The sequence below is a fragment of the Cavia porcellus genome, unplaced genomic scaffold, assembly GCF_034190915.1.
Source record: "Cavia porcellus strain 051 isolate PalLab524CR breed Dunkin Hartley unplaced genomic scaffold, mCavPor4.1 scaffold_12, whole genome shotgun sequence".
Classification (NCBI taxonomy): domain Eukaryota; kingdom Metazoa; phylum Chordata; class Mammalia; order Rodentia; family Caviidae; genus Cavia; species Cavia porcellus.
The window spans coordinates 2782240-2802598 of record NW_026947495.1 but is presented as its reverse complement, the minus strand read 5'-3'; the positions used below and the strand labels follow the sequence as shown (position 1 = coordinate 2802598).

Sequence of the window (20359 nt, the reverse complement as noted above, 5' to 3'; positions counted from 1 at the left end):
GCAGATCTGATCTACCACAGGAGTTGAATGGCTGGTGTGTCTTCACCTAAAACTAGAAGCTCTCCCGCTGGAGGGTCACTATATTGCAGGCTTTCCAGGCCCAGGATCCAATCGCTACCATGGCTTAGTGCAGTGGAAACTATGACTATTCCATAGCACAAAGAGTGCTAGAAGCTAAGCGGCATGCCCAAGTCGTAGGCACATTCCTATCTGAAAGGCAAGCTACTTTTACCCTCCTCTCTCTCACAGACACACACCTCACTCCCACCCCCGGAACATGTCAGGGACCAGGTCTTATTGTGAACAGTATCGGTTGAATAAATAGTCAAAAAACTTGCAAGAGGGAAAGGCAAAGCTATTCCTTTATTCAGGTATCTATGAAGCACCTGTCTCTCCCTCTGCTGGGCATGGGCTGAGTCAAGTGAGGTGGACCCAAGGTTGACAGCAACCCGAAGTACCTCCTCAAATCCCCAGAGACTTTTCTGCACAGAGCCAAGCACCAGAAACACCCTTGCCAGGAAGGTAGTCACCCTCTAAAGGTTTCAAAGGTTCTCCAGAGATCAGATGAGACCTGGAGTGGCTTAGAAGGTCCATCCTTTATATGAAACTGCTCTCCTGCCTGTCACTTTATTCTACATCTGTATAATGCTAGGTAACACAAATGGCACAAGGGAAAGGCATGAGATCTCACCACATAGCCACCAGTGGCTAAAATTCCACAGAGAGACACCAGCCCACGTGGGACACCTAGAATGCTCAGATATTGGTGGAAGTATAAAGCAACCCAGCAGCTTGCAAAGAAATCTGGCATGTTCTTATCAAATCAAACACACAGCTAGGACCCAACAAGTCCACTCCTAACTATGCATTCAAGAGAAGGAAAAATGTGTGGGTTTACTCAAGAATGCTCATAACAACTTTATTCAAAATAGCCAAAACCTGCAAAGAGGAAAAGTACCCTTCAGGTTAAAAAAAAAAAAGGACAGTCATAGAATGGTATATGACTCAGCAATCACAAAGAGCCCACTATGCTTACCAGGTAGGGCAGCACAAGCTTAGGATCCCAGCTACTTGGGCAGCTGAGACAGAAGAATCTCAAGTTCAAGGCAACTTAGAGGAGACCCTGTCTCAAAGGAAACATGACTTTTAAAAAGCCTGGGGATTTTGTTCAGTGGTAGTGCACTTGCCTGGGATGTGTGAGCATCTATCCTTAATGCTACACACACGCCCTGTGATACACATCATGACAGCAACCTGTGGGCTGGAAAAAGAATGCTATAAAGAAGCATTGCTGTCCCTCTCATCCAAGTGAGGGTACATTCCAAGAGCCCAGTGGATGCCTGAAGTGGTGACTAGTACTGAAATCTATATAGAAACGTGGTTTTTCCTAGACATACTTGTGATAAAGTTTAACTTATAATTAGGCACAGTGAGGGATTAACAGCAGTAATTAATAAATGGAATAATTATAACAACATACTGTAATTAAAGTTATTTAAAACCTACAAATTATTCACTCCTGGAATTTGACCTCAGGTAAGTGAAAGTGAAATCCTGGGTAACGGAGGAGTGCTTTTATGAGGCTTCACTTATATACAGTTCCTCCTCGGACAGAAAAGCTGACCTAGGCAGGAGAAAATCAGAAGAGGAGCTGCCTGAGAGGCGCAGGTGTGCACAGCAGAGGCCTGGGGAGCTGCCTGGGCGCTGGCACTGTTGAGTGCCAGGGATACTTCTGATTAGTTCTAGAACAGTGCAGGCAAACTTTGCCTTAAGAGAAAAAGAGAAGAAAAATCTGCAACCGAACAGGGAATTCTGCTTAATGAGATGCAAACTGCAGGATATGGAGGGAAGCCTGCCATTTACACAGAGTGAATTAAAGGAAACAGACCAGAGAGTGGTCTGAGGACCATGCTGGTAAGTGAGCCCACTGCGGAATTTTAAAAAGGCAACTGTGGAGTCTACATGTGGGTATGTGGGTGCTGGCTGCAGAATGCTTTCAACTGTCTTATATATTTATAAGTTTCTAAAATAAAATATGAGGGGGAGGAAATGAAAGAATATCTCAAGCAGCTTTATAGGGAAAGACTGTTGATGTGAGTGTGGAGGCTGCGCACACAAATCCTTAGTGTGACAGACCAAGGGACCTGGGGAAAGGAAAGCCAGGAGAGGAACTTGAGGCAAAGGGCTGGATCTGAAGCCACCCTCGGAAGAGATTACTCTAGGGCCCAGGTTAAGGCCAGAGGGAGAATCGTCGGGGTCTGGGTTCCGTTACTCTGAGCAAGATGCAATTTCCTGTTCCGCAGGGGTGAGTACCTGGTGGGCTTGAAACACCTCTCGCAGAATAGCATGTTGATGAGTTAAGTGTAAATGTATCAGAAACAAACGGATTAAGTTTCTTACCATCCCTCCCAGATTGAAAAAAAAAAAAAAAAAAAACAGAAAAGGAGGATGACATCAGGGGTAGTAGGGAAAAGGGTTTCTTTCTTAAACTGTGCAAAAATCCAGTTTTGAAAGACACTTGACTAACAGACACCCAGGGCTTCTGGACTGAGCTCTTTAATATTCAAATGACTTTGAAAAATATTTCTCCTCCTGGAAAGCAGAAGGAAAGGAAACACTTTGAAGCCCTCCTAGTTATTTCATTATTTTTTTTCCAAAGGTAAGGCCATGTATTTTTATCCAGTATTAAATAAACATTTTTTTAATGATATGATCAAAGCCTTTGGGCCTCTGATGTTAGTTTGGGATTTTTGTTTAGTTTTGCGTTCTGAAGGGAAGGCAGGGTAATGGTTTTTCTTGCCAAATGTTCTAGAATCATAGAATACCAGACCCTGGGAGTTGAAGAACCACAGCAGTGTTGCAGAGAAAGGGGGCGCTGACAGGCTCTAGGGACCTTTCTCAAGGGTGGCCCACCTGGGAGGATAAGGCAGGTGGCTTGGGCTCAGGCCCACACCCAGAGCATCCTACTCTGCACAGAGAAGGACGAGGCTTCTGCTCTGAGTTCACCACGCCAGGACACTCTTTCTGGACGTGTGGACGCATGAGATGTCTTATATTGTTTATCATCAGGGATGTCAACAATGACCTTCTCCCCAAGACCATTCAAAGGCTTCTCCGGTACTCAGAGATAGAGCAAGGACCAGCGCACCTCTATACAAAGACCTGGGCTACAAAATGAAACAAAAATATCACCTAAATGATTTTTTCTCAATGGTTGGACAAAATCCACACAAATAAAACCCACGGAGATTATGTGGTCACAGACGTGGCACAGTGGAGCCGCAACAGGAAAAGTACAATAATGATTCTCAAGTAACATTTGAGCAAGAGCCCACACATTCTTAAGTGAATTAACAAATAAATACAATTCACACTTTCTTCTGTCAGAGAAGTGTAATAATTTTAGAAAAGATACATTCACAGTAAGATACATCCAATACAAGAATCCAATAGGGACACAGTTCTCCAGGCCCTTACACTAAGCAATGAAGGCATTCATTGTCAGTAAATTTCTCTATTGGCCTTATGAGATCAGGGTCATTAAACACATTTTACAGATTTTTTTTTTAAACTGAGTCACGGACAAAGTAACTTCCCAAGGCCAAGGAGTTGGCAAGAGACAGATAGAAACCAGTCTCTCTGTTTCATCTCAAAGCACATGCTCATAACTGTAGCTCCCCTGGCCTCCCCAGCTGTACCGGGAAGAGCAGACTTAACTACACAGGGCCACCACATCTAACAGAGACACAGCTTCCAGTATGCAGCCAACATCAGAATTATACTGTGTATGCCACTTCCTTTCCCAAAGGGAAGGTGCTTCACTGACTTCAGTTAACATAAAATAATTCTTATAGCAACCAGAAAATTAAGATTACCCACAATCCCAGCACTCAGATGTAACCCATTAATCTTTCGTGAAAAATATCTCTCCACAAGCTTTAAATGTGCATAGATATATTAATTTTTTAAAGTTTTCTTCTGTAATAATTTTAGATTTACAGAAAAGTTGTAAAGACCACATACAAAGTTCCTGTACATTCTTCACCCAATGTCTCTTACTGTCAAACTTTCACACAAGCAACACGTATTTGTCAAAACTAAGAAGGTAACAATGCTACATTACTATTAGCTAAACTGCAGATTTTATTTAGAGCCCCAGTTTTTTCCACTCATGTGATTTTTCTTCCCATTCCGGGATCTCATGTGGGGTGCTATATTGTGATCATTTTGTTTTTAAACTAATTATACTCAGCAATGCATCATGGACACATTCCATAGCAACAAATATAAATCCACAAGGTATCTTCCAACTGCTCCCAATATTCCACTCTGCAGATGAGTCATATCCTCCCATTGACCAGCATTTCTCACTGATGCAGGATGGACCAACTTCACACAGGGCACGCCTGCCCCATCCCGTTAGCCATGTCAAAGGTGTGTCCTTCACTGTCTTTCAGCCACTTGGTCTTACTCTCCCTGGAAAGCCTGAAGAGACATGCTTTGCCACCGACAGAAGAGTAACTGCGACAATTAACAAGAGTCCCTTGGTAAACTTGCACCTCCACTCTGGGACCGAGAACTGTTAATGGTTTCAAGACCATCATTTCCCCCAGACCAGACTGACTGTTTCAGAGAACCACCCAGAGATTAAAACTTTTGTCAACTCGGCCTAGTTCCGGTCTTTTCTCTACATCTGACAGAGAACTTTGGGCTTTTGGCATTTCAATCATGGAACTACTGTTGGGGTACAAGGGCAACCCCCACTGAGTTTAATTTCCTTCCCATCCCTTGTACTGTCTATCAAAACCCCCTCAAGGAAAAGCTGTGTGCAGACTCATGCTGTAACATATGCAGCAGGACAAACACAGGACTGGCTGCTCAGCAAAGTTATGTGGCTGGATTTTTTTGTTTGTTTGTTTGTTTTGGTTTTTTTTTTTTTATGGAAACAAGAATAGGGAGAAGGATCAATATTATAAAACTGCATACATGGCTAGAAAAGGCTCAAAGGGAGCTTGAACTAGGACCTGCCCAGCATGCTAACTCTGGCCAAGGGAAGTCTCTCTTCAAAAGAAGCCCATATTGTGAGACTCTTGTTCTTCGGTGCAAAACAGAATCCCTATGCTCAGAAACACTATAGAATGAGATATATATATATCTCATTTCCAGATATATATATCTGGAAAAGAAGTGGCTGGGAAGGTTTAAAGAAATGAAGCCCTACCCCACGCTGGGGAATTATTCAGCGCCATTCTGGCTTGCAAAAAAGAAAAAGGAAAAAAAAGAAAGAAAGAAAACAAGCTACTGGTCAGAGGGAATGTTCTTCCATGCCAAGCTCAGCTTGAATTAATACACAACACAACCTCTTAAAGGGGGACACTGCTTTAAACTAAGAGGCTAAATGTAACTGATTAAAAGCAACAGGAAGTGGAGAAAATTCTGGAAGGAAAAGGGCAGCAACATGAGACATTTCCCGCCCCCCCCCCCCAGTGTTTGCAATCTTGTCACCCTGGTCAAGGCCACACCTTGGGGTCACAGGAGGGGCAAAGTCTTCCAAGCAGAGGATACCGGTTCCACAATCTCATGCAGAACAATGCTGGTGATCCTGGGCTTGTCCCCCTGGGCTCTGTGGTCTGGTGGAGTGGCTGGTAGAAGGGAGAAAGCTAACTGGCTACATCGACTTAGCATCTACCCAGAAGACAGTCTATACCGCTGTCTGGTCACTAGGAAGGAGAAGACCTCAGATGACACACAGAGACTGTGGGGGTTCTGGTTCTCTAGTATGCCCCACAGTGTCTACAGTTAAGAATACTGTATCACTCACTCACTTGAAATTTGGTAAGGGATAGATCTTAAGTGTCCAGACCCTACACACACACACACACACACACACACACACACACACACACACAAATGGTACCGATGGGAGGTGATGGATGTGGCAATTACTTTGATAACCACACGAGCATATACAAACACACACATAAAATCATCATGTTGCATACCCTAAATACACACAATTTTCACTTGTCCCTGTACCTCCAGGAGGCTGGGGGATCAAAATAAAAACCAAGGCAGTACTTTCCGCTGTTAACTAATAAAGCACTGTAGAAAATACAAGTCCAGCTAGTACTGCGAAGAGAAATAAAAGCATCAGAAAACACTATTATTTCTGTGACTCTCTTCCGGGATGAAGCAAGCACATTTTTGCCAATGGAGGCTCTCTGGGCCATTCTGGACATTTTTGTCATTTGGTAATTCAGCTTATGGACCTTATACAGAATGCCAGGCTGTTACAAGATAGGGTGAGAGAATTCCAGGCATGCCAGGTACACACTTGGGTTCTGTCATAAAAGCAGAATGTGGGAAAAAGGACTCACTTACGTGGGGCCTGAGGAAGCCAACCAGTACCTCACATAGTTCTTCTGGTTGTGAGTAGCAATGTGTACTCAGGGGGCACACAGCGTGAAAAGAGAGATAGGTGCAAAGATCTCTGAAAACACAACATGCTCCTGGAATTAAATACAACTTAGAGCGTATAAAGCTTGCCATTAAGGAATAAACCTGGTGTGGCTGAGCACATGGAACTCCAGCAAGAAAAAGCCACCTCTGAAAGAGGTGACTCAGACCAGGGTGACCAGGGTAGATGGAGGAACAGCAGCACACTCCCATGTCCCCATCTGAGCTGGATCACAGGACTCTGGCCAGGACATAGGCGCAGGTAGTGTGGATCTAGGTGTTAAGCAGTACTGGTCATAGGACAAGCAAGGTCACATGACACCTGATGTCAGGCCTTGGCCTCTGGTCACGGTAGGCTGGATGCTGACTGCCCCAGGGTTGGCATGATGGCACCTGTGGGAAGTCTGGGGTTCTCAGCTGACCTCTTATCTGGTCTCTATGCCAGACCCCAGAAGTGATTTAGAGGCATCCACGATCCTCCTCCTTTAAAAACCACAAAGTGTCTTTTTGCCTTCGTATCACCCATAATCCTCCAATCACATATTTGAGTTTTAAGTGAACATCTCAGAAAATGCAACTGCCTCCAATCCCCCACCATGCAGTTTGACTGGTCCATCTGGTGTGCTTCCAACGTGGGCCTAATCACAGAGCTGCACGGACTCATACCACTGGCTTCTCTTCCCCCAGGTTCCATGGCATCTGTCTGCTGCACAGACTTCGGGTGGCCACCACATTTCCTGTCTTCTAGAGAAGAAATAGCAAGGGGCTATTTGGAATATGGGACATTTTTGAAGAGAAATTCAAAGGTGGGCAAAATCCATAAGTAAGACAAGTGCCAAGCGCTCCCTGAAGAGCCAGGGAAGGGGAACAACATAGGTGGGCACGCCAGTCAAAGGCCAGTCAGTTTGTCCTTGCCCCTCCATCCTCAGAAAACAAGAGGAGTGACTTACCTCCTGGGTGGGCCACTCCAGCCCTCTTTACTATGCTTTCCAGAGAAGCACAGGGTGGGAAAGGCAGCACTCTGGATGATCCTGGGCACTGGCCTAGATGGCCAGGCCATGCCATCCTGCTGCAGTAGACAGATGGCATGAGCTGGCTGGGAACTGCAAAGTGCATGGCCTGTCTTCCACCCCAATCTCTCAAGAAGGGGCCGAACTTGGCCACTCGTGCAGGGAGGGCCATATTCCAGCCCAGGCAGTGGCTGAGTCAACCAAAAAGCTTAAGCTAAGGGTTCATACCATTCACCCACTCCACATTCAACGGTTAAGGATCTACTGCATGCCAAATCTTAGAGCTACAATGTTGAGCAAAAGCAGCTGCCTCCCCAGGGCAGTGGAAGAGGTACCACTGATCAGAGGGCACAGTCACGGGTCTAAGGCTATAAACTGAGACAGCCCCCTGAGAGCTGGGAACCCAGTGGCAAGAGTTAGCTAAGAAAGAGATTTTGCCCACGAGGGTAGAGGCAGAACACAAAGAAGAGAGTCTTGATTTGCTCATGATGTTGGATGAGTCACTTAATCCTTTTAAGCCTCTTTCTTGACTGTAAAATGGGCCACTACACATGTGGCTGTAGGGAGGCTTCGGGGTGAGCATGATTTCAGGACTTGGCTAAGTGAAAGGTCCCATTAATGTTCACTCGTAACAGACTCCTTGGAATGAAAGCATCACACTTAAGTTAAGGACACTAAGCCGGCCCCTGATCCCCCTTAGCAAAACTCAAAGACCCCTCTCATTTTTGCCCAGCAGACAGGCCTGGGCTTTCCCTGAATCTCGAGAGATCCTGACAGATTCTCTCCTCTAGCCAACTCTAGCCAGAACATCCAACCGCTTTTGTTATTTCAGCCCCGGGTCTCTTTAAGCAGACACTGCCAACGCTGTGGGGGATTCATGGTGATTCAGCTCTGGCCCCAAACAAGCTGGACACACTATCGCTCAGCCAGGACGTGGCTCTCAGCCCACATGCTGCTGCGAGAAGACAAAGCGGTGTTCTGGGCTCCTAAAGCTCCCCCCAGCCCTCTGTTGACAGGCATTGGTGTTCAGCCACTGTCCCCAAGGCGGACGAAGGCCAGCTTCAATCTCTTGAGGGTTTGAAGGCAGCACAATTGCTCTAGAAGAGAAATAAGCCAGTTGATGGGCAAAAAAATGTTGAGTGTGTTTCGGTCTCCTTTCACACTCTTGGTGAAGGCAGCTTATCTGTCTCAGTGTAGACAGAATTTCTGCTTGTTTTCTCCCTGCTTAGGCGGCAGGAGAGAAGGTTTTAACTTCCTCAAATAGTGGGCCTGGAAAACTCAGGAGCTCCACTTAAATGGTAACTGGCCTACTTCCACCCGTTTCCAAGCAACGGGATACCAAATCCATCAGACCCTTATCACAAAGCCAGCGAACTGGAAGGAGCCAGAGAGCTCTCTGCCCAACGGTCCTGCACCAAAGCATGTGGAGAGACAGAGACATAAAGAGAAGTAAGCACATTTTCTGCCCAGAGCCCATAGTGACCCCTGAAACCCCTTGTCCCAGTGTGGAAGGAAGTGAGGTGCAGTTTCTTAAATGCAACAGAAAGACACCCTGAAAGGACTGAGGTCAGACAACTCAATCCAGGGCATCTCCCACATGATCACACTTTGTGTCACAGGGCCCTGATGTGAGTGGTACAGGGGTCTCACAGGCCAGAGCTTAGAGCCAGGGTCCATGTCAAGAAGGAATGATAGGGCATATCTTCCTGCAGACAAGCAATAGCCCTCCTCTAGATTAGTGCCCTTCTAGTTAGGACCTTCCTTAAAGGCTTAAGGTTAAAAGCTAGCAAGTATTCTTTGATTCTCCCAAAGTATTAAAAATGAAAAAAATAAAAAAAGGTTCCCTTCAGCTGTCTGTGTCTTGGGAGTCACTTTTAGTCATGGCTGAAACCTTTTCATCTCGGTGGTGATGTACTGAGTGTGGCAACCTCAGGCATTGCTTAGCTGCATGGACAGATGAAGTCACATGTGCCAAACCTGCTTCTCAGGGATGTTTTAGGAAGAGACACTTGCATTAATATTAAAGTCAGGGCTGAGGATACAGCTCAGCAGAAGGTCCCAAGTTTGAGTCCCAGTACCCCCCCCCAAAAACCCATAAAACTAATATCCACTGAATCCCAAGAAAGGCAAAATTTACTGTCATAAGCTATACTTCACCAAATCTGACTCAAGAAACAGGATCCGCATTCACAGAGAAAAAAATATACACACACACATCCTTTCTCACAGTGCTAGGGAGACAGTAAGAGGGAAATGAACAACTCCTTGACTTCTGAAGTGTGGCACTTATTTTCTTCTAGTTAAAAATAAAAAGCTACCTCCTTTGGGAAACAAAAGTAAGGTCAATTCCAACAGCAGAGTAAGGCAGTGGACTGTCCCTCCTGAGGACACCGGCCTGTACGGGAAAAAGGTATGGGACCTGGCTCTGCCCGGCTCCCAGGAGGGTCCACAGAGAAGTGGCCAGCAGTGGGCCTCACGGCTGGGTCTGGGGGATGCTCAGGGAGCAGCCCATTCCCTCTTCATACCGCAAAACATACAGGCTGTGGGCCAATGAGTCACAGGCGTTGACTCGAAGGAACAAAGAGCTTACGCAACTCACTAATCACTGACAACAGCCCAAGACAGGACCTGATGTCATAGGTCCACCAATGTCTGCACAGCCCACTCCACATAATAAATAAATAATAACAGCACATAATAATATAAACACGTAATGCAATAAACAACAAGCTGATTATACGTAAGTAATAATAACCAAAAAACAGAATACTAGGCTTTATGGGACTACGCTGAACTTGGAGTCAGGCTGCAAAGAAATAAAATCACTTTTCCCTTCACCCCAAAAGGGATGAGACACTTGGGGCATATTAACCATTTCACACTTTCTGGAGCCCATTGTGTGTCACACAAGATTAACGGACTACCCTGTCACCAAGGCCCCTTGAGGTCAGCCTGGCAGAATGGAAACACAAGTGAGTTGAGAACAACAGTCTCAGACTGGGAGAAATTCCAAAAACAGTGGTGCAAAAAAAAAAAAAATTTTTTTTTCTTAAATGAAAGGAAATGAGGAAATTTTGTTGCTGACTTGGATAGAAGCAAGATTTTCTCCCTGCCTCAGACCCAACCATGATCCGAACTGGGAGCCTCTCAGAATCCTGAAACACAGCAAATATATCTAATTAAAAGACCCCTAAAGTCCTGGGCACTTTCTAGAAGTTGCCAAAACCTCTAGTATGGCAAAGGTCAGTGGGGTGGGCATGGAAGGATGTGGCACTGACAACACGGGAGCCCTAGATTTTACAATAACCAGTTACTATACACATTCTAAACACCAGGCCCTGCACACAGTCATTCTTAGAATGGCGCATTCGATCACCAGAGCCTTAAAGGCTGAAACACTGACTGTCAGCCCAATTTACAAGTAGAAACACCAAGGCCACATAGCAAGGGGACATCCTACCTCTATCATAATGACTGATTGGCAGTGTGGGGACCAAACACCCTAAGATGAGTATTCCTGTGAACTATGGGGCTTCCGACCCAGAAAACAGAAGGCCAGCAGCACCTGGGGTACAGGAAGCTTGGTGAGGTCAGCAAAACTCAAAATGATCTTCCCGCTGGAGGCAGTGGGAATCCTCCAGGCACCTGGCTGCTGATGGAAAAGCTCCAAACCCTTGCCCACCACAGAAGAAAGTTAAGCCCACCCTACAGGTCCCCAGCAATCAGCCCACAGTCTTTGGAGGGTACACAGCAGAAGATAAGAATGGATCCGGGAACCTTGAAGACAGTGACACTCCGCAAAAGAAGCCAGCTACACACAACTGCATTATTCTGTAATTCTGTTCAGATGAAATATGCAGAATAGGTAAATCCACAAAGACAGAAAGCAGATCAGTGGCTGCACGGGCAGGGGGTGAGGGTGATGGAAATAACAGTCTAATGTTTGGGAGGGCTTCCTTTAGAGTGGCGTATTCATATATATATCCAAACTCTTCAAAAATAAATACTTGAAATAGATGCAATTTTTCCATATTGATAATAATTTAAGAAAGACTTAAAAAGTTTTCTTTAATCCTCAAACTAGTGTGATGGTCATATGACACTGTGGATGTACTTAATGCTGTACTGAATTACATGCTTGAAAATGGCTAAAATGGTAAATTTTATGTTATGTGTATTTTACTACAATTTGCAATTAAAAAAAAAAAAAAAAGCAAATCTCCAAAGAACACTTGAACTCATTCCATCAAGCATGAGCCCACGACGTGGAGCCAGGTCTTGGCCTCTAATGACTTCACGGCTCAGAACTGGACGTTCCCCCAGGACCCTCCAATGTATAAACTTCATGTTTAGAGAGAGGGTGGAGTAGGCAAGAGGGAAGGAAGAGGGCCCCGTGGCGGCCAGCAGCCAGCCTGCTGGCCAGGGCACAGCACTCCCTCCCATGGGCCTCCCCAAGCTCCACACCCACAGCCCCCCTGGCCTCAGCCCACCTGGCAGGCAGGCCGGTTACTTTCCCGGGGCCGGGAGCCCAGTGTCCTTGGTCTGCATCATAGAGTCAACAACAATTTATCTGAACCAGGCGAACAAGGCGGCCATAAGTGGCGGAACTCTGACAATATTTAATGACTCGGGGTGGGGACGCTTTGTAGGATGGAGGAAGACTGGGGAGGAAAGGAACCAGAGAGCAAGCAGAAAACTCCAGGGGAAATTCCGTGGGGGGGGGGGGGATAAAAGCAGGCTGTAAAGCAATTTTGACAGGTTAACAGACAGGTAATATTCCAATGGTGTTTACTTAACCAGGCTAGCGCTCCATGCAGCTCCGAGTAAGCCCCGGCACGGGAGCCTCCACAGCCAAGGGGCTCACAGAAACAAAGATCTAGTCAGAGGAAAGCAAATCACAGCCAGGCTGACGCTGGCAGCCTAGCTGGCCTCTCCCCCAGCTCGGAAGCCACCCGGGGATGCTTCCTGGACACCCATCTGCGGAGATAACCTCCAGCGGGTACCTTGCAGGGGCTGCCTGGGAACATAGCCTGGCTCTGCCGGCTCCTCAGCTTGGGTGGGACACAGATAGCCACGGCCATATGCCCCTCCCTGCCCCCAGACCTCTGAAGCAGACAAGTTCGGTGATTCCTAGCCCTAGAAAGACATCCTTGAAAGTCCTACCCACTGCACCAAGGCTGCTGAATCTGAATACTTAGCCTGCAATGCAATCGTCCAGCCCCAAACTGCAATCTGCCCACCTAGATTTGAAGCCCTAGTCTGCTGTCTCCTAGCTGTTGCACACTGATAGAGCTTTATCAGTGTATCTAACCTCCTGTCTTTCTCACTTTCCACATCAGTGAGATGGGACAGTAACTCTTAAGGTTAACTGATGATAATTATGTGTTCATGTAGATAAAATACTCAGAATATTTAGTATGCAATTGAGAGGAGTAAGTAAATAATATGAATATTGGTAGGAACTCAGTACATCTTAAATTTCCTGCCACAGCTGTCTACCACCCATCTGGCAAGTGATCCTCCATACAGCAAAACAACTCACAGACGTGAGGTGCTTAATCTTTAAATTATGAGCAAGTTGTTACACCTCCACTTCTGTTCTCACAGACTGAGAAGAAAGTTCTTTTTGGGGACCAGTGTCATGCTGGCTGTGGGAAAAGGGAAAAAACTTCAGACACCCCCAACTCTGAGGCCTTGGCAGCCACACAGTAATCTGATCTGGTTCCATGTTCCTGTATTTCTCAGAGAACATAAACGTGTTCAAAGCCACTGAACCAGCACCCAAAGGGTGCCAAGACTCTGACTTCATTTCCTACAGGGTTCCCTGGCCTCTGTTACGGGACACTATTTTGAGGTTGGATTATATATTTTTAGGTTATTTGGAAAATCATTGTGGCTTTGAATAATAAAATTCTGAGTGACACCTGCCAGCTCCAATCACCCTGAATTGGCTAAGCAACATTCTCTTTCTTCTTTCATTTTTCAAAGGGCAATGAAGTAAGTGTGATCCTGCAAAGGTTTGCAAGAGTCTGCAGGGTTGTATTAAACACGTTCTTGAAACTGGCCCCAAAGGTTTGCACCAAAAAATCAAGCTACAGTCTTGAGATGGTAAACCACAGAGCTGAGCTGAAAAACACTGCCAATGATGCCAGCAAAGAATCACAGGGGCATCTGGTCAACCTCATTTCACCAAGCACAGGTTTGAGGAGGTGGAGGAGTTGTCTCACTCTCACAGGTTGGCACAGTGAGCCCAGGTCAAGAGGCAGCTTCCCCAAGGCTACAGTCAGACCCCTCATTTCTCTTAGACCCTTGATGGGCTTCCTAGCGTAACTCAGACATCACTGCAGTTTGCACCCTGCTATACCATCCAGAAAGGCTTCTTCCACCTAAGTCTCTACCCTTTTGGTATTTAACATTCAAAACATACCTTTATTCAGAAAAGTGCATTTTTATACATTGTAGGGGGTGGCAATGGGGTATGGGACCAGAGCATGCTAGGCAAGTGTTCTACCACTGAGCTATGTCCCCAACCCTTTTTATTTTGATACAGGGTCTTGCCAAGTTGCCCAAGCTGGTTTCAAAATTGTGATGTTCATGTCTCACCTCCTAAGTATTTGACTCAAAAAAGTGTGTCTCTTATGACTCCTATCATATGAATGTTGCCCAGAATGGAGCTGGTGGTTGAGGAAATAACTGTGCTTGTGGTTACTGTGGTTCAGTCCTAAGGGAAAAGTGCTATGTGCTCAATGAACATGGAATGTCTGGGTGGAGGGTGTCTTCTCTTCAGAAAGCAGGAACACTGGTCCAAACACCTCCCCAAAGTCATTTCCTCCCATGTCACCTCCACCAGCACTTGAGGCCCCATAAGTTGCCGGTGCTCCCTGTAGCAAGGTAAAATGTGGATATGTAGAAAGCTTGTGTCCAAGACCTGGAGGCAAATGCCAGTGGATGCCAAGAGCATACCAGACACTAACACAAAGGGAATAAAGAGTTGTTAGGAGTCAAACTCGACCTTTTTTTCTTGCATGGTGTGTGGTGGACTGATGGTGGGCAACTTGTAACAACTAGCTGAACTAAATCATGGTGCTGGGTAGATGGCCCACCTGAATATTGTTGCCAGCAACATAAAAAGGACAACTGGAGTAGAAGTAGCGTTGTTGATTCTTCTGAATGCTGTTGGTTTTCCCGTTGCCATTGGTTTTCCAGAAGGAGCTTTTCACGCTGCCTTCCTAATATGAACTCATTATCATCATCGGAGGACCTCATTGCTGAGGATGGCTGTGGTACTTTTCAGGGGAGTCCTGGTCTTTACTTTGAGCATTGTTTCCTGGCTCCAGTGAAGAACCTGCAACCTACTGGCACAGATTCTCCATCCCACTGAATCTCTGGCTTCTACTGCTGACCTTTGGGCCTTCTCAGTGCAGATCCATGAAACAGACTTGCATGGAACCCTGCAGGGTTCCAGGTCTTCAACTGGACTCACATAAGATACTGCCATGGGATCTGGGCCCTCAGTTGGATTTTGGGGGGTCTTTAGAATGTGAACAGATTTCTTGCACTTTTTTGTGTTTGACTCTTTGGGTGACTATTACAAAATAATTCTGTGAATTATGGGTGCTGTATTAAATTGTTTTCCTTGAAAAACCCTGACTATAACACACGGGTTGGGAGCATGAGATCCAGCTAGGAGTTAGAAACCAAGTCTGAATTAGGCTCAGTTATCATAATAATCTCATGGTATGACCTCAAAAAACACTCTGCCACAAAAAATGTGATCAGCATGTATTTAAAGTTTCAAATCGGTGCCTAGCAGAGAGGGCAGTTAGTGACCACTGGTGAACAGCTCAGTGAGTTGGAAAGGCAGCCTTTAAAGGAAACGATGGGATGAAGAGGCACATACTCTGCTCTAAAATCAAGAGACCGGAGATGGATTGGTAATTCCATTCAAACTAACAGAAGCCCCAGGCTTTGACCCATCCTTCTAGGTAAAAGTTTCCATAACACAAAGAAGGTGGTATGTCTGCCACATGCAGCCCAGGAGAAACCTGGCAGTTTTCTTTCTCTTTCTTGATACTTTCTGTCCTCTTCGCCTCTTCCTCCTCTTCTCTCCCTCCCTACCACCCCAGGGCCTTTGCACTGTGCTACATCCTCCAACCTTTTTTATTATCTGAGACAGGTCTCACTATGTTACTAAATGGCGCAAACTTGCAATCCTCCTGCCTCAGCCTTCTACAGGGCTGAAATTACAGGTATGTACCTCCATGCCCGGCTTCCTTGACAATTTCTCCCCCTCTCTCTTCCTCCCCTTCTTTGATACCAGTTTTCTCTGTGTTGCCTGGCTGATCTTGAACTCTTGAGCTCAACCAGTCCTCCACTTCAACTTCTCAAGTACTTGGGACTATTGGCATGCACCCCTGCACCCTACTTTACTGCTATCTTCTTAAAATGGTATTTTAGAGCTGTCGGTCTCCCAACAACCATATCTTACCCATCACACCCAAACCTTCAGAGTGTCCTAACTTTGGAGACAATGGGATGATTCCAAATGCCTTTGGCTTTGCCAACAGCTAATGTCTAAACCACGTCACCATCTGTGGCCTTTAAGCCCAGGCTAAACAATACTAATCTCATTCCTGGAACCCGAGCAAAGGTGGCTTGGCAAAAGAAAGGAGCCTGAGACTACACCTCAAAGGCTTCCACTAGATAGGCACTGGAAGCAGGAACTACACAGGACAGCATCCTGAATGAATCCGCCCTCGGCCTGCTTCTGTGCCTGTTTCTGAAACACTCAAAGTGCAGGGACATGGAAGTCACTAGTCAAGATGACAGTTGCATGGTAAGAAGAACACTGGGTGCTTAATACGTGCAAAATTAAAAATACTTTGTCTCCCAGTGCACTGGCATAACTGCTCCACACGTGGTCCCATCCTTACAGTGGAATCTTCGGCCTTAAAAAGGAAAGGAAGTCCCACACATGCTGTAACACAGATGAATTTGAAGGCATTACACTAAGTGAAATAAACCAGTCACAAAGTACAAGTACTGTATGAATCCATTCCTATGAGATCATCAGAGAAATCAAATTCATAGACAGCGAGTAGAATGGTAGATGCTGGAGTCCCGGGGAGAGGAAAATGGCGAGTCAGCATTTAAAGGGGATAGAGTTTCAGTTTTGCAAGATAAAAATGGTTTGTGGATGGAGGTAGTGATGGGCAACACATATAATAGCACCTAACTGTACACTTATAGTGGTTAAATGATATATATGCCATGTCTACGTTACCACAGTCAATATAAACCATAAAGTTTTAAGTCACTTTCTCTACAACAGGGCAAGAATCAGGGAGGGGACTCCTTCAAAGACTAGTCATTATTTCAAAGTGGTACGTTTCTCTCCATGCCTAAGTCCTGAGCCCAGTGTGAAAGGGACCAAACAGTATCTTGAGCCTATTTCCTTGAGAGGAGCAAGGGTCACTTCTTTGACCAACAAGCAGGCAGCATAGTAGAGAGCAGGAAGCAAAGAGACTCAAGCAAGACATCCATCATTCAAAGCCCACCAGGCCACCACTGTAGGAAGGAAGGAGAGGAAGGAGGTAGAAATCCAAGGAAGATAAGGTGAGGCAGGGAAAGAATTCAATGCTTAGGAACAGGTGTGAACTACGGCTGCCCAGGACAGGGCCAAGTAGGAGGTCTCTCCGGCCTCAGCCCTTCTCAAAGAGTCTGTTCAAAGGAAAAGAACATGCTTCACCAAGGACATAGGGTGCAGGGGAAGCCAGCTCTTAAACTGTAGGCTATAAATGTGCTCAAAGGTTGGCTTTGCCTTTAAAGAAAATAACAGTTATGGTTTGACAGATAAGTAGGAAGGAAAGGCCTTCAAGAGCAACCTGGACAGATAGAAGTCTACAAATGAATAAGGTACCTAAATATTTGAACAAAATAAACTTCTAAGGTACATTTTTTGGCTCAAACAAAGCCTTGAAACACCACAAGAGGAGGTCTCTTCTTTTGTTGCTAAATGGGCTGTCTCTTGACAACACAATTATGAGAGAACAATCCTTCCCTTTTGGGACATAAATAGTCACTAGTATGGTTGGACATAAACCATACTGGACATAAATAGTCACATCTAAAATGCCCCCCTCAAAACTCTCATGCGTCCAGAGGTGGGTCTTTGGGAAGGTGATTGGACCATGGGGTGCTACATTCATCAACAGATTTATCCAGGGGTCCCGAACTCCCAGGCTAGGGAACAGTCCTGGTCACACAGCAGGAGGTAAACAGCAAGTGAGGCTTCCTCTGTGTTTACAGTTGCTCCCACTGCTTGTGTTACCTCCTGAGCTCTGCCTGCTGTCACAAGGTGGCAGCATTAGATTCTCCTAGGAGGACAAACCCTACTCTGAACTGCACACACAAGAGCTCTGCATTTCTTGCTCCTTTTGAATCATACCAAAACTACATCGCCCATCCCACACCTATCCATGGAAAGACTATCTTCTTCTCTTCTATAAAACCAGTGCCTGCTGCCAAAAAAGACTGGGGACCAATGAACTCATCCACTGCTGAGTCCAGAGTTGAATGTCCTATCAGGAGGTGAGGTCTGGTAGGAGGAGGTGGCTCATAGAAGGCATGACCTGGAATGCCCCGTCCTCTTGTTCTGGCTCTCTTATTTGCTCTCTGCCTCCTGGCTGCCACAGGCTGAGCAGCATTCCTCAGCCAAGCCTATCTACCATACTACCATGCCTTGGCAGCCAGCTGACCATAGACTAAACCTTCTGAAACCATGAGCCAAATATAACCTCTCCTCCTTTGAACTGTGGGTATTGGGCATTTTGTCATAGCAGTGACACAATAAATCACTCCCTCCTGGAAGAAGAGATAGAATTATTGACTGAGAAGCAAGATGGTACTTTCCAGTTGGTCAGAAATATTCAAGTCTATCTTGGTTTGCATGGTAGCTGCAAGGAGAAATACATATACAAAAATTCACTGAGTTGAACATTTAAGATTTTACTCTTCTACTAAGCAATATACACATACACATACATTTTCTAAGTTACCATAGGCGGTATTATGCCCATCCAGCACCAACTTGTCTGTTAATAAGAGACTTGCTCAACAACTGATTCACCCAAACTCCTGCCTCCCTCCTCTGACCCCACTCTTACTCTCAGAGCTGGCTCCACCAACAGGTCCTCTGGAGAAAGGAGAGCAATTGCAACTCAGTCCAGGGACCTTATTTCCTGGTTGGAGGTTTCTGAAAGATGGTGCACTGAAAGAAATAACAAATGTAGCTAGCAATCCTCAGTCAGGTAATCCAAATTGTGCTGACATAAGTCTGTCATTCATGAGCTTTTATAAAGGGTTCTTTTCCTATGTTATAAACAATATGAAGCACAGATTCTCTTCTCAACATGGCAGCCCTTCAGATGCCAAAACTAGATGGTGTTCTTTCTCCAGTCACCTCTTAGTCAGGCAATTCATTCATTCATTCATTCATTCACGCATTCATTGAACATGCGATATTTATCAGGTAACTGCAATGCCACAACTACTTCTTGCAGAGTATGATTTTCAGAGGCCCTCACCGTACTTGCTGCCTTCCTACAGCTCTGCTTTTCTTATGACAGTGATAATCCCGTCCAAAAAGGTTCCCTTTTCATGACCTTATCACCTCTCAAAGGCCCCACCCACCTCTTCATCCTGTCACATTGGGGATTAGGTTGCGGCATACAAATTTGACAGAGACACAAACATTCAGCCCTCAAAAACCTATGAAAAAGCACAAGCAAGGTGAATGGACACCCCATCTCTACTGCCATCAATAGCACCCCATCTTCTTGCTTGCTAGCCTCTGGGAAGTGTAACGCTCTTGTTAGTAAAGACATCGCCTTCGCAAAGACACTCTCATCTTGGGTCACCAGGAGCATGTGTCTGATGCAGATTCCAAGGCTGGGTTCCCGACCAATGGAGTCAAGCATCTGAGATGAGGCTCAGAGGCAGAGGCAGAGGCAGTAAATAAACCCCACAGCTGAAAGTGACATGGCCTGAAATGTGGAAATGTGGGTGAAAGTGGACACTGGTGTTCAGTCTGCCAAGTCAAAGGATGTTAGCTCTAATCAGTTTCTCTGGCCTCATTCCTAACCTGTAAGGTGCCCCACTTTCTTCTTTCCCCCATCCTGTAGGCCTCTCCATGGAAGGCAGTGGGCTTGGTGCATCAGTTGATCATGATGTCACAGGCTTGATGTCCTTGAATTTGGATTCCTAAAACAAGGTCCTTGTGCTCCACTCCATTTTGCCACTGTCCCTGGCTGCCCCCCATGGCCCACAGCCACCTCTCCATTCTCTGCCCTAGTAGCTCAGAGGCATCTGTCTTCCCTTCTTGAAGGTTTACCCATGCTATCCATGGCTGGAATTTCCCAAGTTAAGTGCTACTCAAGATGGAGAAACTATCTTAGGTCTCACAATCCTGAGGATGTCACCTTTCTCAGAGGCTGAAAACAGGGGGAACTAAAAAGGCTCAACTGCTTTGTGTCATATCCATGTGTCGTCCCTGAGCCAAGACTCATGGCTCACCCATGTCATCCTTCCTCCTTGGAAACCTGGTCCAGTTCACATCAACTACCCCATCCACTGGTGACTCCAGCGCTGTAGGTGCAAGGCTCTCTGTGTGATCATCCTCCATTCATGTCACCTCTTGTCTCTTCTAGCACTACCTGTGCCCAGCGATAAGCATAATGACCCTCATAATAATAGCTCATACACACACATTATACCAAGCATTTTATAGCTAAAACTATTCAATCCCTACAAATTTTGTGCCTAGTACTTTTAGTTTTCCCGTTGTTAGTTTTCCTGTTTTACACATAAGAACACTGAGGGACACAGAGGTTAAA

General features: G+C 45.7%; 2 long non-coding RNA genes across 3 annotated transcripts in view; one reads left to right on the top strand and one right to left on the bottom strand.

The window, feature by feature from the left end:
• Positions 1 to 20359, bottom strand: part of LOC106025453 (uncharacterized) — a 148938-nt gene that overhangs the window by 88284 nt on the left and 40295 nt on the right. The window lies entirely within an intron of this gene.
• LOC134478247 (uncharacterized) lies at positions 1754 to 4886 on the top strand. Its single transcript, XR_010050735.1, has 2 exons — positions 1754 to 1914; positions 4458 to 4886. It is a non-coding gene; the product is annotated as an uncharacterized LOC134478247 (long non-coding RNA).